A 15146-nucleotide genomic window follows, 5' to 3' on the forward strand; every position below is an offset into this window, starting at 1 on the left:
CTCAAGCTCACTTGCTTTTATCCTCTCTTTATTTTCCCTTTTTCATCAACCTCACTGCCCTTCACTCACCCTCCCTCACCCTTGTTCCCTTACTCCAGTTCCTTCAGTTATCCTCATTCATCATCTTTAACTACCCTTCTTCTTTCTCTCGTCACGCACTCACCTTTTCCCAGTCCCTTTTTTTTCACTTTTCTTCCCTTTCTTTCCTTCCTTTGCTCCCCCAGTCATTCTCCTTCCTTTACTTACCTTACTGCTGTTTACTCACTCTTTCTCTCACTCACCTCTGTTCCCTCATATTCTCACTTGTCTTCCCTCACTCCCTCTCTGTTACCTTCACTCCCATTGTCTCCTCACTGTCTTACAACCCTACATTCACCCTCACTCACCTTCCATGCCTCATTGTCATTAATCCACCGTTATTCACTCCTGCTTCTCTGTCACTCACTCCCCTTTCTTTACTCCCCTTTCTTCCTTTAGTTTTCCTGATGCACATTCCTTTAGTATCTTACTCACCTTCAGTTCACTTCTCTCTCCTGCTCTTGTTCACTGTCACTGAATGTATCCATGTCATTATCCTTTTAGTAATTTGCTCTCTCTCTATTTCTTTTTAACTCTCTCTGACCTTCACCATTCCTTGGTTTTTCTTTCTGAGTCCTTCACTTCTATTTTATCTCTTACTAACCTTTTATGACTTTTAATCTCCTACTTTGTCTCTTGTATTGTAACATATATATTATAAATATTGTAACTTATTAAATTTAATGAAATATGTAATTAAGTTTACATTACTCATAAGGTAAGTTTGATGTACGAAATTTACTTTCCCTATACTCTTTTTCTTAACCTCACTACTCGTCTCTGATGCTCCCACACCCCTGTTCCCTTATTGCGCTTGCCTCACTTATTCTGAATCCCCACGTTTACTCCCCTTTTCCTCACTCCTCTCTCACACTCACCTTCTTTCAGACCTTCTCCTTTACTTTCCTTCCTCTCTCTTCCCTTTCTTCACTCCTTTACTCTTTTCCTTTCCCTTACTCTCCTTACTCCACTTCACTTACTCTCTCTGTCCTCTTTATTCTACACTCCCCTTCCCTCATTCTCTCTCTGTTAGCCTCATTCTCTCCATTTCCTTAGTCTCTCACACCTCTTCTGTCACGCTCACTCCCTATAACTCAGCTACACTCCCGCACTCACCTTCTTTCAAACCTTCTTCTTTACTTTCCTTCCTGTCTCTTCCCTTCTTTTGCTCCTTCACTCTTTTCCCTTCCCTTACTCTCCTTACTCCACTTCAATAACTCCTTCTCTTACTCCCTCTGTCCTGTTAGTTCTACACTTTCCTTCCCTCATTCTCTCTCTGTTAGCCTCATTCTCTCCGTCCCTTTAGTCTCCCACTCCTCTTCTATCATGCTCACTCCCTATAACACAGCAATACTCCCACACTCACCTTCTTACAGACCTTCTCCTTTACTTTCCTTCCTCTCTCTTCCCTTGTTTCGCTCTTTCACTATTTTCCCTTTCCTTACTCTCCTTACTCCACTTTACTAGCTCCTTCTCTTTCTCCCTCTGTCCTCTTAGTTCTACACTCCCCTTCCCTCATTCTCTCTCTGTTAGCCTCATTCTCTCCATCCCCTTAGTCTCTCACTCCTCTTCTGTCACACTCACTCCCTATAACTCAGCCATACTCCCACACTCACCTTCTTTCAGACCTTATCCTTTACTTTCCTTTCTCTCTCTTCTCTTCCTTCATTCCTTTACTCTTTTCCCTTCCCTTACTCTCCTTACTCCACTTCACTAACTCTTTCTCTTACTCCCTCTGTCCTCTTTCTTCTACATTCCTCTTCCCTCATTCTCTCTCTGTTAGCCTCATTTTCTCAATTCCCTCAGTCTCTCACACCTCTTCTGTCACACTCACTCCCTATAACTCAGCTACACTCCCACACTCACCTTCTTTCAAACCTTCTCCTTTACTTTCCTTCCTGTCTCTTCCCTTCTTTCACTCCTTCACACTTTTCCCTTCCCTTACTCTCTTTACTCCACTTCACTAACTCCTTCTCTTACTCCCTCTGTCCTGTTAGTTCTACACTTTCCTTCCCTCATTCTCTCTCTGTTAGCCTCATTCTCTCCGTCCCTTTAGTCTCTCACTCCTCTTCTATCACGCTCACTCCCTATAACACAGCCATACTCCCACACTCACCTTCTTTCAAACCTTCTCCTTTACTTTCCTTCCTGTCTCTTCTCTTCTTTCGCTCCTTCACTCTTTTCCCTTCCCTTACTCTCCTTACTCCACTTCATTAACTCCTTCTCTTACTCCCTCTGTCCTATTACTTCTACACTCCCCATCCCTCATTCTCTCTCTGTTAGCCTCATTCTCTCCGTCCCCTTAGTCTGTCACTCCTCTTCTGTCATGCTCACTCCCTATAACTCAGCTACACTCCCACACTCACCTTCTTTCAAACCTTCTCCTTTACTTTCCTTCCTGTCTCTTCCCTTCTTTTGCTCCTTCACTCTTTTCCCTTCCCTTACTCTTCTTACTCCACTTCATTAACTCCTTCTCGTACTCCCTCTGTCCTGTTAGTTCTACACTCCCCTTCCCTCATTCTCTCTCTGTTAGACTCATTCTCTCCGTCACCTTAGTCTCTCACTCCTCTTCTATCACGCTCACTCCGTATAACTCAGCCATACTCCCACACTCACCTTTTTTCTAACCTTCTCCTTTACTTTCCTTCCTCTCTCTTCCCTTACTTCATTCCTTTACTCTTTTCCCTTACCCTACTCTCCTTAGTCCACTACACTAACTCCTTCTTTTACTCCCTCTGTTCTCTTACTTCTACACTCATCTTCCCTCATCCTCTCTCTGTTAGCCTCATTCTCTCCATTCCCTTAGTCTCTCACTCCTCTTCTATCACACTCACTCCTTATAACTCAGCCATACTCCCACACTCACTTTCTTTCAAACCTTCTCCTTTACTTTTCTTCCACTCTCTTCCCTTCTTTCTCTCCTTAACTCTTTTCCCTTCCCCTACTCTGCTTACTCCACTTCACTAACTCCTTCTCTTACTCCCTCTGTCCTCTTAGTTCTACACTCTCCTTCCCTCATTCTCTCTCTGTTAACCTTATTGTCTTCGTCCCCTTAGTCTGTCACTCCTATTCTGTCACGCTCACTCCCTACAACTCAGCCACACTCCCACACTCACCTTCTTTCAGCCTTTCTCCTTTAGTTTCCTTCCTCTCCCTTCACTTACTTCATTCCTTTACTCTTTTCCCTTCACTTACTCTCCTTACTCCACTTCACTAACTCCTTCCGTCTGTCCTCTTACTTCTACACTCCCCTTCCCTCATTCTCTCTCTGTTAGCCTCATTCTCTCTGTCCCCTTAGTCTCTCACACCTCTTCTGTCACGCTCACTCCCTATAACTCAGCTACACTCCCACACTCACCTTCTTTCAAACGTTCTCCTTTACTTTCCTTCCTTTCTCTTCCCTTCTTTCGCTCCTTCACTCTTTTCCCTTCCCTTACTCTTCTTACTCCACTTCATTAACTACTTCTCTTACTCCCTCTGTCCTCTTACTTCTGCACTCCCCTTCCCTCATTCTCTCTCTGTTAGCCTAATTCTCTCCGTCCCATTAGTCTCTCACACCTCTTCTGTCACGCTCACTCCGTATAACTCAGCCATACTGCCACACTCACCTTTTTTCAAACCTTCTCCTTTACTTTCTTTCCTGTCTCTTTCCTTCTTTTGCTCCTTCACTCTTTTCTCTTCCCTTACTCTCCTTACTCCACTTCACTAACTCCTTCTCTTACTCCCTCTGTCCTCTTACTTCTACACTCCCCTTCCCTCATTCTCTCTCTGTTAGCCTCATTCTCTCCGTCCCCTTAGTCTGTCACTCCTCTTCTGTCACGCTCACGCCCTATAACTCAGCCACACTCCCTCACTTATGTTTCTTTCCTCCCTCACTCAGTCCTCTACTCTCACTTTTTCCTTCATTTTCTCTGTCTCTTCACTCCCTTACTCTCCTTGTCTCACTCTCACTTGCCTTTATCCAGTCTGTATCACCACTCTTTCCTCAACATCACTGCTCTTTTCTTACCCTTCCACCCCCCGTTCCTTTGCTACATTTTCTTCACTTATCCTCATTCCCCTTGTTCAATCCCCTTCTCCTCACTCACCTCCCACACTCACCTTCTTTCAGTCCCCCTACTTCACTTCCCTTCCCCTCTCGTCCCTTTCTTTGCGTCCTCACTCATTTTCCTTTCCTCTCTCACTGCACTCCATTTCAGTTACTCCTTTTGAATTTGTTAAGAATACAGCTCTTTTTTGAGAATTGGAGGTAGTTCTAAAAAGAACTGTTTTTTTTTCTTCTTTTTTAGGTTTTTTTCTGAACAAAAACAAAAACAGGGAATGCAAAACTGCTCAACAGGAGCAAAAAAAAGGGGAATAATTAGGGCTGGGGAGGGGAGTGGTGTTCTTGCCTTCTGCGTGCAATGAGCTTGATGCTCTGCTCACCATAGCAAAGCTGTTCATCGCATTGCTTGCACTTGATAGTAATGTCACTAAAAACAGGCTGAATGTTCGGAATCATCTCCAATTCCACTGCACGTCCTCTCCCTGATGTTGTGGCTCCTCCAGTGGATGTAGAGGCACCATACCTTGGGGGATTACATGCCAGGTCTCTGACACTCTCCCGGGCATAGTTCTGGGGGTGCCTCCGTTGGACATGGCGAATCATTGTGGAGTTGCCAAAACTGTACTTCCTTCTAGGGTCACCTCGTGAAAGCACAGTTTTGCAGATTTTGCACTCCACCTTAGGAGCATTAACCTTTTTCAATCCTGCAGGTATTGAAAAAAACTTCAAAATAAAGTGCTCCTTGGGCTGAGGAGGCTCTTCCTGACTGAAGTCATCTGACTCCTCACTGCTGCTGGGTGCTCTGGCAGCCATCCTTTTCACAAAATGGTAGAACAGAAAAGAACAGGTCTTGCTGCCTCCAAAGTGAAAGAAGAAGTGAAGGAAATGGGTGGGGTTTTCATTAGTTGTAAAAAAAAACTGTTAACAACCAATGAAAAGAGTTATTTTAAGGTCACATGACTTGAAGCACTTACCGCGGTTCCGGGGGCGCTTACGCGGCGCGAAAGTAGGCGCTTCCGGGGGCGCTTACGCGGCGCGCCTGAATGACGTTTTGCTAGCTTTCTTTTACGCATGCGGAAATAGCGCTCTCGCTGCGCTCTCGGGTGACCTTACCGGTGCTCGTACCCTGTGCGCTCCAAGACAAAATGATAAAAAAAACTAAAGGAAAAATACATTGTAAAAAAGAATAATAATTAATAGTTATAAAAAACAGCTAATAAAAAAAAACAGTTTAAAAATTGTAGGTTACAAACTCGATATACAAAGGAATTAGCTTTTAAAAAACCTTTGAAATTCACTGAGACATTTGAGATGTCATCAGTGATGTCAATAGTGATGTCATTTGAGATGTCATCAGTGATGTCATCAGTGATGTCACTGACCATGTCATGAATGATGTAATATGTGACATCATCAGCAGTGGATTGCGGGCGCGCGAGTTATAGTGAGTCCAACTATCTATAACGTGGGAATTTCAATGGTTTTGTATGAGTAAAATGTCCAGCTAACTATAACTAGTGTGAAACCTATGGTTTTTTCAGTGAATTTCAAAGGTTTTTTAAATGCTAATTCCTAACTATAACAAATGTGAAACCTATGGTTTTTTCAGTGAATTTCAAAGTTTTTTTAAATGCTAATTCCTAACTATAACAATTGTGAAACCTATGTTTTTTCAGTGAATATATATATATATATATATATATATATATATATATATATATATGTATCACCGAAAATTCCCTGCAGCTGCTTCGTACCTTCGCAGGATGCAGAACAGAAAGACCACGAACCACCAAGCTTTAAAATGCCTTCAGTTTATTCGCCTTCAGTTACAGGTAAATGCTGGCAGCCATGACGCGTTTCGTCCCTGCTAGGGGGACTTGATCACATGACGCCCTACTACCAATGGCATCTCTTTATATAGGTCATCACTCTTTTTCTTTTTTTTCTTTTTTCATTTTTTTGAACCAACATCTGTTTTCTAATTGGCTGAACATCTATCATGTGACTTTTTTAAAGTGCTAGACGTAATGAGCAAATATGAGGTCTTGATTAAAATTTCATTTTTCAATCTTTGGTTTTTAGACATAAAGTTATCTGCTTAGGTTAAAAACATGTTCTATTATTGCATCAATGCGCTCAATTAAATGGCAATAGTTAAGACCACGCAATTCATATGTAACTCTCGACAAACTATTGTTTGCTAAAATTTCATTCTCAAGACATGATTTATACAGATAATTCCTTCACGGGTAAGTTATCATAAATGCATAAATGCTTAACTATATAGATGTACACATTAGCCTGTTAAAATTTCCTAAAGCGAAACAAATATACATAAATAATGGAACATTCCAAAATTAAATACATAAATATATATAAATATATCTATTAAAATATTATTTCATATAAATAGTCACAAATATGTACATCTAAAACCCAGTGATTGTATACTTTTTAAACTGTTGTCACAACATGTTGTTATACTCAAATATTTAACCGAATGTTGTCTATACCAATCTCATGTTCGGATAATATCCCTTGTTCTATCTTCAACCTACTATATCTTGCAGGACCTTGTTACCCTAAAGTGCTAATACTAACCTTTAAAAAAAAGTGAACTGTGCCTATCAGTGCAAAGTGAGATAAAAAAGTAGTAAAAATAGAAAGGATTTTATATATATATATATATATTCACTGAAAAAACCATAGGTTATAGACCATATATAGTTAGGAATTAGCATTTACAAAACCTTGAAAATTCACTGAAAAAACCATAGGTTATAGACCATATATAGTTAGGAATTAGCATTTAAAAAACCTTATTTTACTCACACAAAACCATTGAAATTCCATATATAGTTAGTTGCACTAACTATATATCGCGCACCCGCAATCCACTGCTGATCATGTCACATATTACATCATTCATGACATGGTCAGTGACATCACTGATGACATCACTGATGACATCTCAAATGACATCACTGATGACATCACTGATGACAACATCCAGTGACTGTATTTTTCTGTAAAGTTAAAATATGTCTTGAGTGGATGTATAAGTGTCTGGATGAAGGATTTAGTAGGTGCATGACTGACTGTATGAGTGAGTGATTAAATGTGTCTCACTGAATGCATGGGTTAGTGACTAAACTGTCTTAATTTGTGCATCATTATGTCTGTTGTTCTGTAAACTGCTGCATGTGTTGATCATTAGCTATACGAGAGGCTATATGTGTTATTAATTGGTTGCCCAAGTATTTCTATGGGAGATTGAGTTTGTGTGGGGGTGGCTGGAAGGTGTGTGACTCTATGCATAGATGTGTGAGCAGTTTATTCACTAGGTGTATGAGTTCAAGAGTGCATGTGGAAACAGCTACATGGGCAGTTGACTGTGTGCATGAGTGTATTGATGAGTGAATGGATATCTCAATGCTACATGTCATAGTAAGTACATATGTAAAACACAGTACATGTGAGAGTTGGCATATATAAATAACTGTGCATGAGAGCCACTGAATGAGTGAGTGGTTGTATCGATCATTGTGAACTTGTATCAGGGATTGTATAAGAGAGTAAATATGTGTTAGTATATGTTTCAATAAGTAAGGTGTGTTTAACTGTATAGTTGAAGAAATGGAGGTGAGATTGTTTCTTTGCATGACTGACTGGGTGTGTGAGTAACTCCATGGATGAGTGGCAGTGTGTGAGTGTCTGTTTACACTGAGTGTATCTAAGGTTATATTAGAGTCTGAAGAGGTTTATCGTATTAGCACAAGAATGATGTCAAATGAGATGTCATCAGTGATGTCATCAGTGATGTCATTTGAGATGTCATCAGTGATGTCATCAGTGATGTCACTGACCATGTCATGAATGATGTAATATGTGACATGATCAGCAGTGGATTGCGGGTGCGCGATATATAGTTAGTGCAACTAACTATATATGGAATTTCAATGGTTTTGTGTGAGTAAAATAAGGTTTTTTAAATGCTAATTCCTAACTATATATGGTCTATAACCTATGGTTTTTTCAGTGAATTTTCAAGGTTTTGTAAATGCTAATTCCTAACTATATATGGTCTATAACCTATGGTTTTTTCAGTGAATTTCAATGGTTTTTTAATAGCAAATATCATAAGCTGTCGAATGTCAAGTACGTGGTAAGTAAAAACATTTTCGTGTTTATGCACACTGATCTGCTTTGAATACTGCCCCCCACCCCTCATTTCTATTAGGAGTACTCTCTCTTTGCAGATAGTGAAGGGTAGTTAACGCAGCCCTTTGCCCCCTTTGTAATACGTCGTGCCTGCTTCTCTCTCCATTTGATTGATTGTTCTCTTTGGTTCATTCTCTATTTACAAACAAGCACAGAGTCGCAATACTCTGTTTAGTCTTTGCAGATAGCGAAAAATCGTGTAAAAAAACAAAAGGAATCGAGCAAAATCAGTAGGCCACTAATGGGATCTCTTTTTGACCTCGCTAAAATAGAAACATTAGGAACAACCTGTTGAAAATAGCAATGCGTATGTACATAAGCGGCGTTCATTTGTGTTCACAGTACCCCTTGTTGATTGTTTCAATCGAGCATTGAATTGTTCGAAGTTAATTCTCTTAAGGATCTTCTCTACCTGCAAACGAGGAAGAATAGGAATATTCTCTCTCCCTTTGCAGATAGTGAAGGGTAGGTAACGCAAGCCTTTAACACGTCGTACCTATTTCATTCCTCATTGATTGATTGATTGTCCGAACATTGACTGTTTGGGAATTAGTTCTTTTTGGAGGTATTCCCTGTTTGCATATAAACGTAGGAAAATCTTTGCAAGTAGTGAAAGGGTACGTAATGCGGACCTTTCTCCCCCGTTGTAATCTGTCATGCCTATCTACTCCCCACTGATTGATGCACCTTTTTCACCCGGACCATTTACTAGAGATACGTCATCTGGCCCGACCAGAGAGCACCCCTAGTGAAAAGGACATATGCAATAATAACGAAGTGATCACTGTATCCTGTTAACAGAAACTTTACCATGAAACAACCTGGAAAGAAAAAAATAGGAAAACGAAAATCAGTAGGCCACTGATGAACATGAACTTTTATTAAACAACAAACAAAGAAACGATAACATAACGTAATGATAAAACCTATTAATGTCCTAGAAACAAGAAAACGTTAAAGTATGCCAGTGGTGAGAGACCAGAAAAACAGTCCGAGAAACCAAATCACCCCTCGCTGTCCCAACTCATGCACTCTGAAAGTTCAAAGTTTTGAGGAGTGCTTGTAACATTGTCTGAAGCCTATTTGCAATTGCTTCATCTTCACTATTCTTAAAGTAAGTGGGGGCTGTTGTGATGCGGTGCCACCCTGAACCGCTTGACGGAGGCCCCCGAGGGACGGTGTCATGTCGCGGACTCGGAGGGGGCGCTTGGCTCCGGCCCCCTCCCCAAGTCGTGTTGCCCTGGTGTGGCCTGAGATCGCCCCCGACATAGGTGGCCGGCTCCCGGGGTCAAGCGGAACTTTTTTCCTTTTGGTGACTCTTCCATTCTTCACCTTGTCCCACAATCCGTTTCACCTAAAGACACGCTGTAGTGGGGCACCCCTTTTCCATTTCATTTGCCATTCAGCCCGCTTTTGCTACACTGTGCCTCTTCCGCTATTCAGCTGTTTACCGCCCGCTCTTTCGACTACAGCGTCTCGCTCACCATGTACTTGAGTTGCTCCCGCTCTTGCGGTGCAGCGATAGGCGGCTGCCACAGGACTCTCAAAATGGCGGCCATCTCTTCAGATTTGGGCGTGGTCCACTAAAATGGGCCTGCGACACCTTGGAACTCGGACGCTTGTCTGCTAGAGCTTGGGCTCCATTCTCGAAAGTGTCCCCTCATCCTTGAAGATTCTACAAAAGTCTTGGGGGCCCCCGACTCCCGCAGGCTTCTGGTGGGGAGCGCCTAGCATGATTGCTCGTGGAATGGCCACGACGGAGCTACGAAATGGTGGTGCTCTCATGCTAACGCCAGCTTCAGTCTGAAACATCCAGAAACACTGTAGACTACCAATTCGATCAGTTCCGGTAGCGCTCCAACGTGACCCGGTAGAGAAGAACTTGCCCTCCCCTCTTTGACTGATGGTTCTTGTTGCCTGTCCCTTCTGTTGTCATTTAACAGAACTATTTAGCCTGCTGAAAGGGGTTGTGTGCCGTCCGCTGGTTGGTGGAGACATTTTCACTATATTCTGGACCTGCGTTGTCGCGTAATGCGTCATATGACGCGCCGCGTTAGAAAGTTTAATAAATTATTAAACACAATAAACAATCCTTAAAAAATAAAAAAAAATAAAAAATAATCAACAAAACCAACAATCAATTAACAACAGTATTTGAAAAGTCTATCATTCATTTTTCATTGCAGTACGCTGCCCAGAAAGCTTCCCGGTTCCCGGACCGGGCGCTACCCACGCAAAAAAACAAAAAAAAAATTTTTTTTTTTGCCCCGCGGGGCCGTTTTAAAGCCTCCACATTAAACCTAGGGGGTCAGGGAGGATCTACTATGCCCCCTTATGGTTATTTGCCCCTTTGTTTTGGCCTCCTCTTGTCTCTCGATCCTACCGAGAGACAAGATGGCGGCAGCTACGGACTTTTTGGAATGTTGACAGACGCCAGAGAACCAATCAGCTTCGCTTCACAAAGCTCCGTTGCGCGAAAAGTACGCGTCCTGGAGCGCTGCCCGGTCCGCTGTTACAGATATATATCTTTTTTTAAACGTTAATTTCTCAAAATCCACTGGAGCACATATATTGAGACCTACAAAAGGCACATCGGGCTACCAGTCCCTACAATTTTGCCAAGTTTCGTGCAAATCTATTCAGCCGTTCGGGCTAAAAGTGAGGCTAACCGCCCTATGGAAAAATCAATGTTAAAAACACGTTTTGGGACCCCCCTTTTTTCTCGGCCCCCCCTTGACGAAACCCCCCCAAATTTTCAGGGGCTGCTCAGAAACAAAATGTGCCATTTTCCTGAAAATTTCAGCCAATTCCGTCCACAAACGCCAAAGTTATTAGACATAGAATTTTCAAAAATCCCATAGGGAAAAAATCCTAACTATATATACCTACTGGCGACCGAAACAAGGTGGGGCTTTCATCGTTTGGGAAAAAAAAAAAGTTTTCATCCAATGAAAAGTGTTGTTTTTAGGTCACATGATCAAGCCTTCCATCATTAGGAAACCAAAAGTAAAATGAACCAATGAAAAGTTTTATAAACAAGTCACATGACCTGTTATGCGGCATAGGGTGTAAAATGCGGAGAAAATACGTTGGCACGTGAGGCGGCGTCAGTAGCGGACCGATGTGCGAATAGGCCGAAGGTAACACAACGCGCCAAGATCCGGATGGCACCGAGGTGGTGTCCAGCAAGTTGCAGCACTGGTGTGGCCATCCTACAATGCTGAAAGTCGGCGTGGGGCGCCCCGTTGGCCTGTGAGTTTGCGTCAGTAGCGGACCGATGTGCGAATAGGCCGAAGGCAGCACAACGCGCCAAGATCCGGATGGCACCGAGGTGGTGTCTAGTAAGTTGCCGCACTGGTGTGGCCATCCAACAATGCTGAAAGTCGGCGTGGGGCGCCCCGTTGGCCTGTGAGTTTGCGTCAGTAGCGGACCGATCTGCGAATAGGCCGAAGGCAGCACAACGCGCCAAGATCCGGATGGCACCGAGGTGGTGTCTAGTAAGTTGCCGCACTGGTGTGGCCATCCTACAATGCTGAAAGTCGGCGTGGGGCGCCCCGTTGGACTGTGAGATGGCGTCAGTAGCGGACCGATGTGTGAATGGGGCCGAAGGCAGCGCAATAATATTTTCGGAATAGAAGACACCACTAGGCGCTGAGATGCCAAGATCCGGATGGCACCGAGGTGGTGTGTAGCAAGTTGCCGCACTGGTGTGGCCATCCTACAATGCTGAAAGTCGGCGTGGGGCGCCCCGTTGGCCTGTGAGTTTGCGTCAGTAGCGGACCGATGTGCGAATAGGCCGAAGGCAGCACAACGCGCCAAGATCCGGATGGCACCGAGGTGGTGTCTAGTAAGTTGTCGCACTTCTGTGGCCATCCTACAATGTTGAAAGTCGGCGTGGGGCGCCCCGTTGGCCTGTGAGATGGCGTCAGTAGCGGACCGATGTGCGAATGGGCCCAAAGGCAGCGCAACAATATTTTCTGATTTGAAGACACCACAAGGCGCTGAGATGCCAAGATCCGGATGGCACCGAGGTGGTGTCTAGCAAGTTGTGGCACTGGTGTGGCCATCGTACAATGGTAAAAGTCGGCGTGGGGCGCCTTGTTGGCCTGTGAGATGGTGTCAGTAGCGGACTGATGTGTGAATGGGGCCAAAGGCAGCGCAACAATATTTTCTACAATATTTTCGGAGTAGAAGACACCACAAGGCGCTGAGATGCCAAGATCCGGATGGCACCGAGGTGATGTCTAAGTTGCGGCCGATGTGCGAATGGGGCCAAAGGCAGCTCAACAATATTTTCTGAAGAGAATACACCACAAGGCGCTGAGATGCCAAGATCCGGATGGCACCGAGGTGATGTCTAAGTTGCGGACCGATGTGCGAATGGGGCCAAAGGTAGCGTAACAAGATTTTCTGTATGGAAGATACCACTAGGCGTTGAGATGCCAAGATTCGGATGGCACCGAGGTGATGTCTAGCAAGTTGTGCCACTGGTGTGGCCATCGTACAATGGTAAAAGTCGGCGTGGGGCGCCCTATTGGCCTGTGAGATGGTGTCAGTAGCGGACTGATGTGCGAATGGGGCCAAAGGCAGCGCAACAATATTTTCTGACTGACACCACAAGGCGCTGAGATGCCAAGATCCGGATGGCACCGAGGTGATGTCTAAGTTGCGGACTGATGTGCGAATGGGGCCAAAGGCAGCGTAACAATATTTTCTGTATGGAAGATACCACTAGGCGTTGAGATGCCAAGATTCGGATGGCACCGAGGTGATGTCTAGCAAGTTGGTGTGGTCATCCTACAATGCTGAAACTCGGCGTGGGTCACCCCATTAGCCTGTGAGATGGCGTCAGTAGCGGACCGATGTGCGAATAGGCCGAAGGCAGCACAACGCGCCAAGATCCGGATGTCACCGTGGTGGTTTCATAGTTGAGAGGCACTTCATCTGCAGTGGGGCGCCGAGATCCGGATGGCACCGAGGTGATGTCTAGCAAGTTGCTGTACTGGTGTGGTCATCCTACAATGCTGAAATGTAGTGGGGCGCCCATTTACCGTTTCAGTTGCCATTCAGCTGAGTTTCGGCTGCTCTTGATGCTACAGCGACAGGCGGCTGCAAGAGGACTCTCAAAATGGCGGCCTGTTCTTTGGATTTGGGCCTGGTCCACTAAAATGGCCCTGGGACACCTTAGAACTCGGACGCTCGATTTTTTTTTCCTTTCCTGTACATGCAAAAAAAGGTAAATGCCCGGTACGTTACACGCTTCATCTGCCACGATGAACTCTCCAGAGGAACCGAAAAAAAATATAGTTGTGGTAACTATACCATGCATCGTCATATGGAGAGGTGGCACCAATTAATTATAGTGCTACATAAAAGAGAGATTTGGAGGAGAACCCCTGACCTGCTAGTACATTCATCAAAGAAGTGGCACTGAGAGCTTCAGAGGCAAGGGAAACGGTCCCAAATATTTAGAAGAACTTTGGAAAGATTAAAATGACATGTTTAGATTGTGGTAAATTAATTTCATGTGGACAGATGAGTGTTACTCTAATAAATACAGCATATGAACATCATCATAGTCGATGGTTGGTAGAGACATTTTGACTATATCCTGGACCTGCCCGTCCTCGCCCAAAATGGCGCCGGAATAAATGGGACTCGTAACTCCTTGTTGTGTACTGGTTGCAGAACCTTGAAATCACGAGATACGTATGCAGTTTTGAAGCACATGGCGGGCGGGGACGAGAATTGATTGAATATTTCGACATCCCTATTGATATTAAGTTCTGATGTGTTATTGATTACTGTACTGTTGAAAATTCGAATTAACGTCACCCATGGTACTTGCCCGCAAATGTATATCTAGATAATTTTATTGTAACTGGCCCTGTCGTATTTTAATTATAAAATGTACGTCCACCGATTCCGTAACTGTTAGACACCTTAGTTCTTGCAACCTAATGGCCCGCCCGTTACGTTCCTCTACAGTGTAAATGTCTATTCATCATATACGATTACAGTTTGCTCCGTGGCAGGCCCACGTGGTTATAGGCTCGTATTTGTATAATGAAATTTTCACAATAAAGGTTTTTAAAAGAAAACATGGTAGTAGTATATACATTGGTAAAGTTTTTAATAATAGTCACTGTTTTAGAATCATTAAAAGGCAAGTGAAATAAAGCAGAGCAATTACATGAAGGGTAAAAGGTATAATACGAAGGAACGCAGTAAAGATAAATGGTCAAGGGCTGTTGTGTTTTCTATTCCTGCAACATAAAGTGATCGATAAGAATCTCATATTCAGGCGTATCGGCGACTAAGACAGCAGGTCGACCCTCTTTTGCTCAACGGCTCCGTCATGGGACGAAGAAACGCTCTTTTTCTCGAAAAAAGAATATATTTTACTTGCAGGACAGTTGTAAAATTTCCGGGAAAGTACATTAGCCTGGAACATTATAACATATATTTAAGAAAAAATAATGTTCGGAAGTAATTAAAAGCGTAATTTTTAGGTGATATGACCAAGGCTTTCATCATTAGAATAAGAAAAGTAAAATGAACCAATGAAAAGTTTTATTAACAAGTCACATGACTTGTTATGCTCACGTTACGCGCTGCGCGCCCCGGATGACTTCCGGATGCGCTAACGCGGCGCGTCATATGACGCATTACGCGACAACGCAGGTCCAGAATATAGTCAAAATGTCTCCACCAACCAGCGGTCGAAACACAACCCCTTTCAGCAGGCTAAATAGTTCTGTTAAATGACAACAGAAGGGACAGGCAACAAGAACCATCA

The sequence above is a fragment of the Lissotriton helveticus genome, chromosome 2_1 (genome assembly GCF_964261635.1).
Source record: "Lissotriton helveticus chromosome 2_1, aLisHel1.1, whole genome shotgun sequence".
NCBI classification, from domain to species: Eukaryota; Metazoa; Chordata; class Amphibia; order Caudata; family Salamandridae; genus Lissotriton; species Lissotriton helveticus.